The sequence below is a fragment of the Manis javanica genome, chromosome 5 (genome assembly GCF_040802235.1).
Source record: "Manis javanica isolate MJ-LG chromosome 5, MJ_LKY, whole genome shotgun sequence".
Lineage (NCBI taxonomy): Eukaryota > Metazoa > Chordata > Mammalia > Pholidota > Manidae > Manis > Manis javanica.
Genome location: NC_133160.1, coordinates 66,047,814 through 66,058,866, shown reverse-complemented (window position 1 = coordinate 66,058,866; position 11,053 = coordinate 66,047,814). Strand labels below are relative to the sequence as shown.

General features: G+C 37.2%; 1 pseudogene; it reads left to right on the top strand.

Moving 5' to 3' along the window:
- The first annotated feature begins 9,149 nt into the window (after positions 1 to 9,149).
- LOC118968276 (U1 spliceosomal RNA) lies at positions 9,150 to 9,331 on the top strand (annotated as a pseudogene).
- Positions 9,332 to 11,053: the final 1,722 nt, after the last annotated feature.

The window sequence follows — 11,053 nt, the reverse complement described above, 5'->3', positions numbered from 1 at the left end:
ATACTCTCAGCCAAAGTATATGTGTAGTATAAAGGTCAAGGCCTTAATAGGGAAAATGATAGGGGATCCTATAACATGATATGCAGCTATCTGGATGTATGCACTTGACTTTCAAACCCACAAAGCCCCTGAGGTCTACAGAGGTACACCATACTTCCCTTGTGCAAGGGAGCATTTCTACCATGCTGGAAGATGTTGCAGGGTATTATCACATAACATATGAACCCCTCAGTAACTACTCTGATCACTTCTATTTTCTGGCTGCCCCAACTTCTACATCCCCCCTATCCTGTCTGGAGAAGTGCTGGGCCTCATAAATGATGAAACAGACTATACAACCAAAGAGGTTTAAGAATTAGCTAACTTGTACCAGTAAAAGCCAGGAAAACACTCCTAGGGCTGGAATTTGAGGATGCTTGATTATGAGGGCTAGAATATAAGACTAGAAAAATAAGAATTTATTCACTCAGACTCACTGTTTTGAGGACAGAGAGTTTAACACTCAAGTCCCAGAGAACACCCCCTAGAATGGAGCAAACTCTACCAGGGTGGTTCTCAGAATCCCGGAAAGAAAGAAAGGCCTGTGCTCAGTGACGTGAAACTGCCTGAGCTACCCTAAAAGAAGGCAGAGAAAGGAATAAAGAGTCTGAGGTCAGTGGATATGCTAGAATGGGTCTAAATGAAAGGCAAGGAGACCCAACTGAAGCTAATTTCCACAGGAGGGATGTGAGGATATACCATTCACCAAGGGCATTAGGCATGCTCTGGTGAGGGATGAGATTCACCTTATTCTGACGACAATACTCAGTATCCTTAGGAAGGTCACTGGTAGCTCGCCTCTGAGGACTGGGCCTGAAGAGAGCTGCAGCTGCCATAGAACAGAGCTCGCTGACTTCCATGGAGGTTGCCCCCCCACCCCATAGAAGCCAGGTGGCACTGTTGAATCACCAGAGGCCAAGAGGCTGTGATCACAAAAACTGCCAGGCAAGGTCAGAGGAGCAGCCAGGGGCTGTTCTCCTCAGGGGGTTGTGGAAATGGTGAGTAGGACATAGCATTCCTAGGGCAAAACAGATTCACTGTCAAGAGGGGCTGCTAAGCATCTATACCCAAAAAAGGCAAAAATGCAGGAGCAGAGGGATAAGGGCAAATACGCCAATAAAAAGTAATAAGCTCTTTTTCATTTCCCTGAATCCGTTTTCAAATCTGGAACCCACTGACTAACAAAGTGGCCGGGTCCCTCAAAGAAAGAACTTTGCAGCAATTAAACACTCTATTCCCCCAGTCTTCCCTCAAAGGGAGCTATAGCCTATTACTTGGGTCACTGTACACCGAGATAGGAGGTATACTCAAATAGTTACAAAATTGGGGTCTGAGTTCACATTATGTCATCAACATGGCCTTCTAGTAAAGTGGGGGCTATTGCACCCTACAATAAGTGGAGTCCTGGCTAAAGTCCAGCTCACAGTGGACAACTGGGACTGACCAAATGTTCAATTTCTCCAGTGCCCAAGTGTATAATTTGAAAATTTATACTTTGCAGTTAAAATAATCCCCCACATCTTTAGCCTATAGCGAAGAGTACTCAAAGTAGGTAAGGCCAAGTGGAAACCTATGAAACTACCTCCCCCAAACAAGATAGCAAATGAAAAAGGGTATTACATCTCAGGGTAAAGAGGGGAATAGGTTGGCTGAAACTAACACCACTAGTAATGACCGAAAGAATTCAGAGTGGTGGTCCCTATCACATCTACATTTAATCTGCCAGTCTGGCCCCTGGATGAACTGAATATATAACCCTGAGAAAGATTTTAGACTACTGCAGGCTTAATCAAGTAATATCTCCAATTGCTGCTATTGTGCCAAATATGTTTCCTTGCCAGAGCAAAGTAATAAGACCTGTTATATGCTTTATGACCATTTGTTTGGTGAATGTATTTTTTTTCCATTCCAATTAAAAAGGAGAATCAATGACAGTTCACATTCTAGTGGAATGAACAGAAAAATTCATTTACAGTTTCCCTCAGAGCCTGGGTTAATGCTCTGCCCTTTATCACAAAAGAGTACAAAGACATCTGGACACCTGACTATCCCCAGAGAATCACACTGATCATTTATAGCAATGACATCACACCAACTGGGAAGGACAAGGAAGAGATGTCTAGTACCCTGGAGACCTTGATGAGACATTTGTGCTTTGTGAATTGAGACCTATGAATGTTAAGACCTATAAAGACTCAAAAGCATGTCAGTTTAGTTAAAAATTAGGAGTGCAGTAATCAGGGGCCTGCCCAGATATCTCTTCCAAAATAAGAGACAAATCTTTGCATCTTACATCCCCTAACTCAAGAAACCACAGTGCCTGCCTGGTAGGCTTCTTGGAAATTTGAAATATCACATTCTACACCTAGCAATACTGCTCTAGCCTATATGCTAAATGAAATGAAAGGCTGCCAAATCTGAGCTGATCCCAGAGTGATAAAAGGCTCTGGGGCTGGTCTAGGATGCAGTGCAAGCAGCCCTGGCACTTGAGCCAAACAACCAAGCATCCCTATTGGAGGGAGTATCAGGGTTGGAAAAGACGCAGTATGGAGCTTACGGCAAATAGATGCAGGAGGATCACAATGCAAGCCCCAGGGAATCTGGAGCAAGGCCATAGGAGAGAATTATATACCTCGTGAGAAAGAGCTCCAGGCATGCCTCTAATCCATGGCAGAGACGGACTGCTTGACCCCAGGAGGGCCTGCACTTCCAAGTCATATGGTCAGTGGGTCCAGCAATTCATTTTAAAATGGAAATGGTACAATATTGAGACCCCAGCCATATTTAATAGCAGATTTCGCTATAGGTTGAAAGCCTCAGTTTTTAATTTATTCTACATGCAACAAATACTGCAAGATTATTCTCTATTTAGAATGATCAGGTCATTATCTTAGGAGCAGGTGTTCAATACAGCTATATTAATTAATCTTAGTGAAATTTTTAACTACCTTAAAAGGCCATTAGAAACATTTCAGCATCATGGGTTTGAAGTAAGAATATCCCTACAATTTTTTGAAAATGATTTAAAATCTTTTTGATCTTTAACATTTAATCTCATTTTCCCAATAATATTCTAGAATCACATTCAAAGAGAAAATATCTTTAATATGTGGGGCTGCTATGTAGTATACACTGTACACTGGCAAATACACTAGAAAAATATTGCCAAGGCATTTGTCAACAATTACAAAATATGAAATAGTGTGTGTGTGTGTATATATATATATATATATATATATATATATATATATATATATATATATAATTTTAACACAGTGTTCTAAATTGATAGATTTTTAAATTTGGTACTTTGTACAATTTTACAATAGGTCTGTTAAGAGCTGAGTACTTGTTTGAGAAAAATTTTGAGACATTTTAGGATAGATTATACAAGGAAATATTGTGTACCCATTTGAAAATATGTTTTCCAAGAAAACTAAATGACATGAAAAATTTTCACAGCACAGTATAAAATTAAAATAATCTAGACATGCAGCTTATATAGTTATATTTATTATGTTTAAATATCTTTGTTTTCTGCATATTCTAAAATTAATATCATTTTATGTGAAAAATAACTATACATAATGTAATTATAAAATGAATGATTTTCTTCAAAGCTACTATGAAATTATTGAAGCTAGAGTAAATTATCTCTTATATTTATATAACAGAAGGTTTTATCTCCTATCTAGAACCTGATAGATAGCAAATGACATGTAACTTTCTGTGTCCATTTTTATCAAGTGTCCATTTTGCTCAAATCATCTTCCTGACAATAATGCATAACATATGATGATAATGCTGTGTGTACATTCACTGAAATGCAAGTCCTGTGCTTAGAACTCACAAAGCACTGTGTCTTACTAAAGAGGGTGCCAAGAATCAATTGCTTAATGATATATATACTACCTGCCCAAAAACACAATAAAATGCCACAAATGAAGTCAATGTCCAGAAAATAGGATGATAAATTTTAGTGTGGTTTATATTTTCCTGCCTTTTTGCATGCCTGGCAATTTTGACTGGGTGTTAGACATTATAAATTTTACTTTGTTTGGTGCTAAATATTTTTTACTTATAAATATTTGTAAGTTTCCTTGTGGGACACAGTTAGGTTACTTGGAAATAATTCAATTCCTTCTGACATTTCAAGATTCGTTAGGTAGAACTGGAGCAGCATTTATTCTAAAGCTAATCATTCCACTTTATTGAGGTGTTACAGGTTTAATTGGGTTCCTTCTCCACACCAAAAGACGGTATGTTGAAGTCCTAATACCCAGTACCTCAGAATGTGACATTATTTGGAAATATGGTCTTTACAGATTTAAGCAAGATGAGGTCACTATTGTGGGTCCTAATGGTATAATTATAAAAGGGGAAGTTTGGACACAGACACACACAGGAATAACACGACCATGTGAAAGCAGAGGCAGAGACGGGAGTTGTGTTAACCACAAGTCAGGGAACACCTGGAGCTTCCAGAAGTTAGCAGAGTGATTTGGAACAGATTCCTGCTCCCAGTCCTCAGAAGGAACCAGCTCTGCCAACACCTTGATCTCAGACTTCTAACCTAGATCCGTGAGACATGAAATTTCTCTTGTTTAAGCCACACAATCTGCAGTACTTAGTTACTGCAGCCCTAGGAAACTACTACACGAGGCAAAACTTTTTGAGACTCTGTACCCTATGCCCTGTGAACGAGGAGATTTTCCAGCCTGACTGTGGTAATAGGCACTATTCATAGGTGTCTGTGAGGCCTGGCTACTGTTATCTCAAATCCTTTGAGGTGATTCTTTCTACACCCTTGAGTAATTTCCTTTCATGCATATACTGATTAATACTCTGCTAAATACTCCAACGTGCCCTCTGCAGACCTTCAGAGTTTTCTTTTTGTGCAGTTTTTGTCTGTCCTCTATTCTGCCCTGCTAATTGTAGTGAGCTTGCTCTCCCCCTAGCTCTCAGTTTTGTCTCCTTAAGTAAGGGAATCCACTGCACCCCCACCCTCATTTCCCTCTGGGCTGCTTCCCGCTAACTTTCTCAAGCTTATAAACTTAAGGTAAGCAATTAGAGGGCTCGCCTTATTATCTATTGGGGATTACTGCCTTTCATTACCTCATGTCCAATGTCTTGAACACCACTCTTTCATATGTTTTGTCTAGTTTTTTTCATTATTTCAGATCTCTGGGTAAATCCACTCTCCATTACTCCATTTTGGGAAAAGTGGAAGTCTATTCTCAGATACATATTATTTGCTTTTGTTACTGGCATATTTTTATAAGTTTCTCTGCAGTAATTTCCCCCACAGTATCCAGAATACAATTTTAGGCATATACTTCAGGACATATATCACTGCTCCACTTTGAGGGACTGTAAAACCAAAGTCTATTTTGTAGTATGTAAGCTCCCTTCCTTGGTCCAGCCCATGCCTGTTTACCTGTTTATTTGACCTCATTTTCATTTCCAGTTCCTACGCACATTGTCCGTTGGCCTTCTTTGATTTCGTCATATGCAAAAGGCGGTTTATCCTCAGACCATTTACACATGCCTTTTTTTGTGCCTGGAATGCATTTTCCAGAGATTTTCCCACAGTTGCCTGTCTTTTGTCATTCAGATCTAAGCCCAAATATGTCTTCCTCAGAAGGCCCTTCCCTAATCCTATCTAAACGAGCATACCTACCTAGAGGTTCTATTACCCTGTTTTTATTTATACCACTTTTCCCTATTGGAAGTATCTTAGTTGCCCACATTCCCTTAGAATATAAATTCCATGAGAAATATGAATTTTACTTTCTTGTTCATAGCTTCATCTTCAGTGTATAGATCAGTGTTTAATGGAATAGACACTTATTGCCTGTTTTTGGGCACAGTAAATTAAGAAAAGAATGTAGGCAATTAAAATAAAAAACATAATGTATTCATCTTCCATTCCCCAGAGCAATGAATAATTTAATGATGTTTTGCTTTATCCCTTATTTGTAATTTAGAGAGGTAACTTGCATGCTTAAAATGTATTTTGTACTGCACACCCACACAAAATAATATACTACTGTAAAGTATTTATGTTTATGTTACCTGTTCATGTTGCAGTAGAAAGGAAATAAGTTAACATGCATATTCCATAAGGACTCAAAATAGCATTTCCTTTTGCACTAAAAATGTGTCTCTGGCATAAAAATGTGGAATATTCAGAAACTTCATATTTATGTTAGAGTAAGTAGTATTCCCTACTGTCTCTCATTTCCATAACCATGATTTCTACTATTGTTCTGTAGACAAACTAATCTTCAAGTGTGACACCTGAGGAGGAAATGTAGCTATGTGCTTTTGTTGTTTTAAAATTATAATGGTTGAAAAATCCATGAAAAATTATTTATTAAATGAAATTCTTGGTATTATATAAAAGAGCTGTAGCTACAGTATGTCAGTCTTAGAAAATTTTATTCTTACTGTGGAAACAAGGGAATGTGAAACAAGGAAATATAAAGAGCTATATATGTAAATAGGTGCTTTTAGCTGGATATTTGAGTTGAAAAGTCTCTCCTAACATAGAATAATGGTTTTGTACTGGGGAAGGGGAGCACTGTTACAGCCTCTTATGCAAATCAGATTCCATAATGTGGGCAGGCATCGACTGAATAAGTGACCTTTCAGCTCTTATTATAAAGCAATATTAATGGGGTCATAGAAAAGTAACTTCAGAGACTAAACACTGCAAAAATATTTCTGTTACAAGTAGCCAAGGCCTTCTTTGTCCTCAGGTTTTGATAAGCAACAGCCTTGAATTTAATACATGGCATAATTTCCTATATTTTGAATTTTACTTGTCCCATCTTTGGTAAAAAGTATATGTATGTTTACTGACAATTTTATTGTATGTATTCACATTTTATTATTTTCTCAAAGGAACTATTTACTTTTCCAGAGAAGGAAAATGCTGTCAACTGAAATGTTTCTTATAGATAGATAATGATGTTCATACTTTACAAATGTGGTAACTGGAGTTTTAGAAACAGGCAACTGACATACAAATTCATTAAATGTATGAACAACCTGGTTTTTAATTGCAAATGGGTATGTATTTCTAAACACTGAACTTCAGAATTACATGCGCTTACATGAGCAAGACTGTAAAACCACTGCTTTTCCTGGCTACATGATTAGGATAAAAAAGAGTATTTTCTCTGCAAGCAAGCCCATTCTCAAGAAGGAAGGTGCTATATTCCATAAAGGTCTGAGTTGGTGAACAATCCAAGTGGTGGGACAATTTTACCCACTTAGAGACACAGGAATATTCCATCTGGGCCTCCTCTATATGCTCAGATATTTTCTTCATTGTCATGGTCAAAGATGGCTTACAATGCTATACCTTCATTCTGAACTATTAAAATGAGAAATGGTGGACAAGCAAATTCCTTTAAGGGTATAATCCATAATTTATGTACATCATTTGTGTTCATAGCTCTTTTTGATAAATATTATAGACTATTTACATGGCCACACATAGTCATAAAGGAGGCTGGATGGGTGTGATATTGTGAAATAGATATTTGCTTTCCATCCAGGACTCTTAGCACAGAGATCCTGAAAACCTTGAAACTTATTAAGTAATGAGAACAACAAAGGTGGTTTTTGTCACACTAATGAAGTGATGTTTATATGCCACCTAAGGATGGGGGCTGGTTGCCCGAAGAACCAACCGTGTGATTAGAGGGCTGGAAATGTCAGTCCTATCCCCCTGATCTCTGTGGAGAGGTGCCAGGCTGGAGGATGAATCAATCACCAAAGGCCAGTCATTTAATCAGTCATGCCCATGTAATGAAGCCTCCATGAAAACCCTAAAGGATGGGGTTCAGAGAACTTCTGGGCTTTAACACATGGTGATTCAGGAATATTTGTGTGCTCTGAAAGGCAGGGAAGCTCTGCCATATCTTGCCCTATACATCTCTTCCATATTGCTGTTATTGGGTTATACCCTTTTATAATAAACTGGTAATCTACTAAGAAAATGTTTCTCTGAGTTCTGTGAGCCACAATAGCAAGTTAGTAGAAGCCAAGAAAGGGGTCATTAGTACCTCTAAACTCTAGCCAGTTGGTCAGAAGCACAGGTGATAACCTGGACTTGTGGTTAGCATCTGACATTGGTGGGGCAGGTGGGACGGTCTTAGGGGCTGAACTCTTATTCTATGACTCTGATGTCACTTCCAGATAGATAGTATCACAGTTGAGTTTAATTGTAGGAAATCCTGCTCAAGTCCAGAGAACTGCTGTTTGGTCTGGGGAGCCCCACCCCAGATTAGAATCAGGAGCATAACATTTTAGTGGGCTTTTCATTTTACTTTCTGAGAATTGAAAAAACAGAACTTAGTTCTATGTTATGTATGTAAACAACTTACAATTAAGACTACCCGCTATTGAGCTTTGTGTCAAGTTGAGACACAAAGTCTCAACTTCAAGTTCAGATATCAAAGGATATCACATTACTTAATCTAATGTTTCTCAAAATTTCATTTAACAGATAATGAGAATTCAGATATTGAAGACTATCTTAACAAATGCACAAAAACCTATTCAGTTTCAGAAAATGAGAGTTGCGAGAAAGAGTTTGAATGATGAAGTATGCCTGTGACTCTATCAGCAATGTGTAAATTAACAGTGGAGACACTCTTAATTTCTAAGATGCTGAGCTCTTCATTCCAATTCTTCTCGGTTTATAGCTTAAGCACTTTCATATCCACCTATTCCCCAATTACTGGTGTTCTCCATAGGTTATGTCATCAGCCTACTTCTCTTTATGTTATACATATTCTTCCCTTAGAATACGTCCCATTTTTCTGCTGTCAATTACCACCTATATTCTAACATAATATGATGGCTGGTAAAAAGTAGGCCAGCCACTTCTGTTTCCATAGGAAGAGAAGGAAAATCACCCAGAATCAAAATGCTTATTATTATGTGGATAATTATTTGAGTAGTCTTCATTAATTAATAAATATTAGCTAACTAGGAATCTGTTGCCCTCATAAATATTTTTTTAATTCACCTATTTTTCTATATTCCTGATAATATAGCTAAGCTGTTTATTATCCCATATAAAATTTATAACTCCAATACTTACCTGGCAGGGGAGATACCATGATCACGAAGGTGGTTTTCCCAGGGCGAGGCTTATCCATTGCACTCCGGATGTGCTGACCCCTGCGATTTCCCCAAATGTGAGAAACTCGACTGCATAATTTGTGGTAGTGGGGGACTGCGTAAAAAAAAAAAAAAAAAAAATTTATAACTCCATAAGGAGACTTTATTATCACTTCAATTTTACAAATAAAGAAATTAAGATACAGAGTGGTTATCTATAACACATGCTTAGAAATTGGAAATGTCTGGACTCAAAATCAGATAATGCTATTCTATAGCCTGTGATCTATAGCCTATTCTCTGTGTTAACTCCTATAACTCTCTAATGCAACCTTCCATCATTTGTCATTTCCACCACAGCAACAGACTCCTTCTGTCTTGTCCTCTTTAAATCCATTCCCATTCCCCCATAGTCAGATATGACCAAGTTCATTTTAATGATTTCCTATGAATTATAGGAAAATTATTTTAAAAGTCTGAGCTTTCTAGGGCCTGATCCTGATTACATCTGCTGCTCTGTCTTTGTTACGTCCATGCTTTATGATTTATACTCCAGTGGTATCAGACTGCTTTTAATTCTTTCTTCACTGTGTTCCTTTTCTCTTTGCTCAGGTTTTCCCCTCTATCTGAAAATCATTCATTTCCCATCTCCCCTCTCTCCTTTTCCTGAATAACTCCTAGTCTTCTTTAATGTACAGCTCAGTTTTATCTTTTCTAGAAATTTTTATTGACATGTACAGATTAGCTCTTCTTCAGGATTCCAATAATGACTTTCTGGATCTCCATCATTTCTCTTACCAAATTGAATTTTAAGTATACTTTTTTTTCTTCTTCAGTGGTTGTGATCATCCAAGTTAAATATTACCTTATCTTTTTCTCTCCAGTTCCTAGTTCAGTGCTTGGCATACAGTGAGTACTCAATTAATGTTCAGTGACTTGAAAAAACACACAGAGAATGAAACCAGAATGTCAATGTATTACTTGTTATTTAAAACTGTAATAAGAAGAGAAGTTGTCAAGTTTTCTGATGAGCTACATGGCAGGATATATTAGGATAAGATAGGCTTTGTTGCATTAACACACAACCCCCAAATTTTAATGATTAACACAATAAAAATTTGTCATTCACATATAATCCACCATAAATCTGGGAACTCTCCATAGCAACTCTCTGCTATAAGTAACTGTGATTCAGGATGCTTTGATCCTATCCAGGTGGTTTTTCCATTCCGTCACTCTAGTCAATTATTAGAGATTGTAACTTCAACTGTTTTGTTGCTAAAACAGTTATTATGGAAAATAGAAGTTTTGATCTAGAAATACAAATTTAGTATTTTTAGGAGAACAAACCATCTGTGAATATATAGGACAACGTTACTTCAAACTTTTATAGATCTATTTTATAGTATCTTATATCAGCATTATGCTGTAGGCCTACATTGAGCTATATAAAAAAGCATCATATAAACTCAATAGAATAACTACTTTAGGGATGTTAAAAAGACACATTCCCTCATATTAGAGTTTCCTCTTTGTCATAATATACAAAAGCTCTAGATCTCATACACAGAAAAACAAACAAATCAAAACAGATCTTCCAAACAACCAGTTTGCTCTATTTTTTGGAGATATTCAAAATATTATTAGATTCTATTCTTTGTTTTGATCACAAGGACTCCGGGCACCATGATGTTGCATGCCCACCTCCATCAACTACATGGGCCCATGAGATTACATTTTTGTACATTGATATATTTTTGGCTTTATTATTTTCCAGACCATATTGTCTTTTCATGTGATTCCAACTGTCTTTCAGAATTTTACATTTTCAAATCCTCTAAAATGGTAGAAAATGATAAATGGATAACCAAGTAAT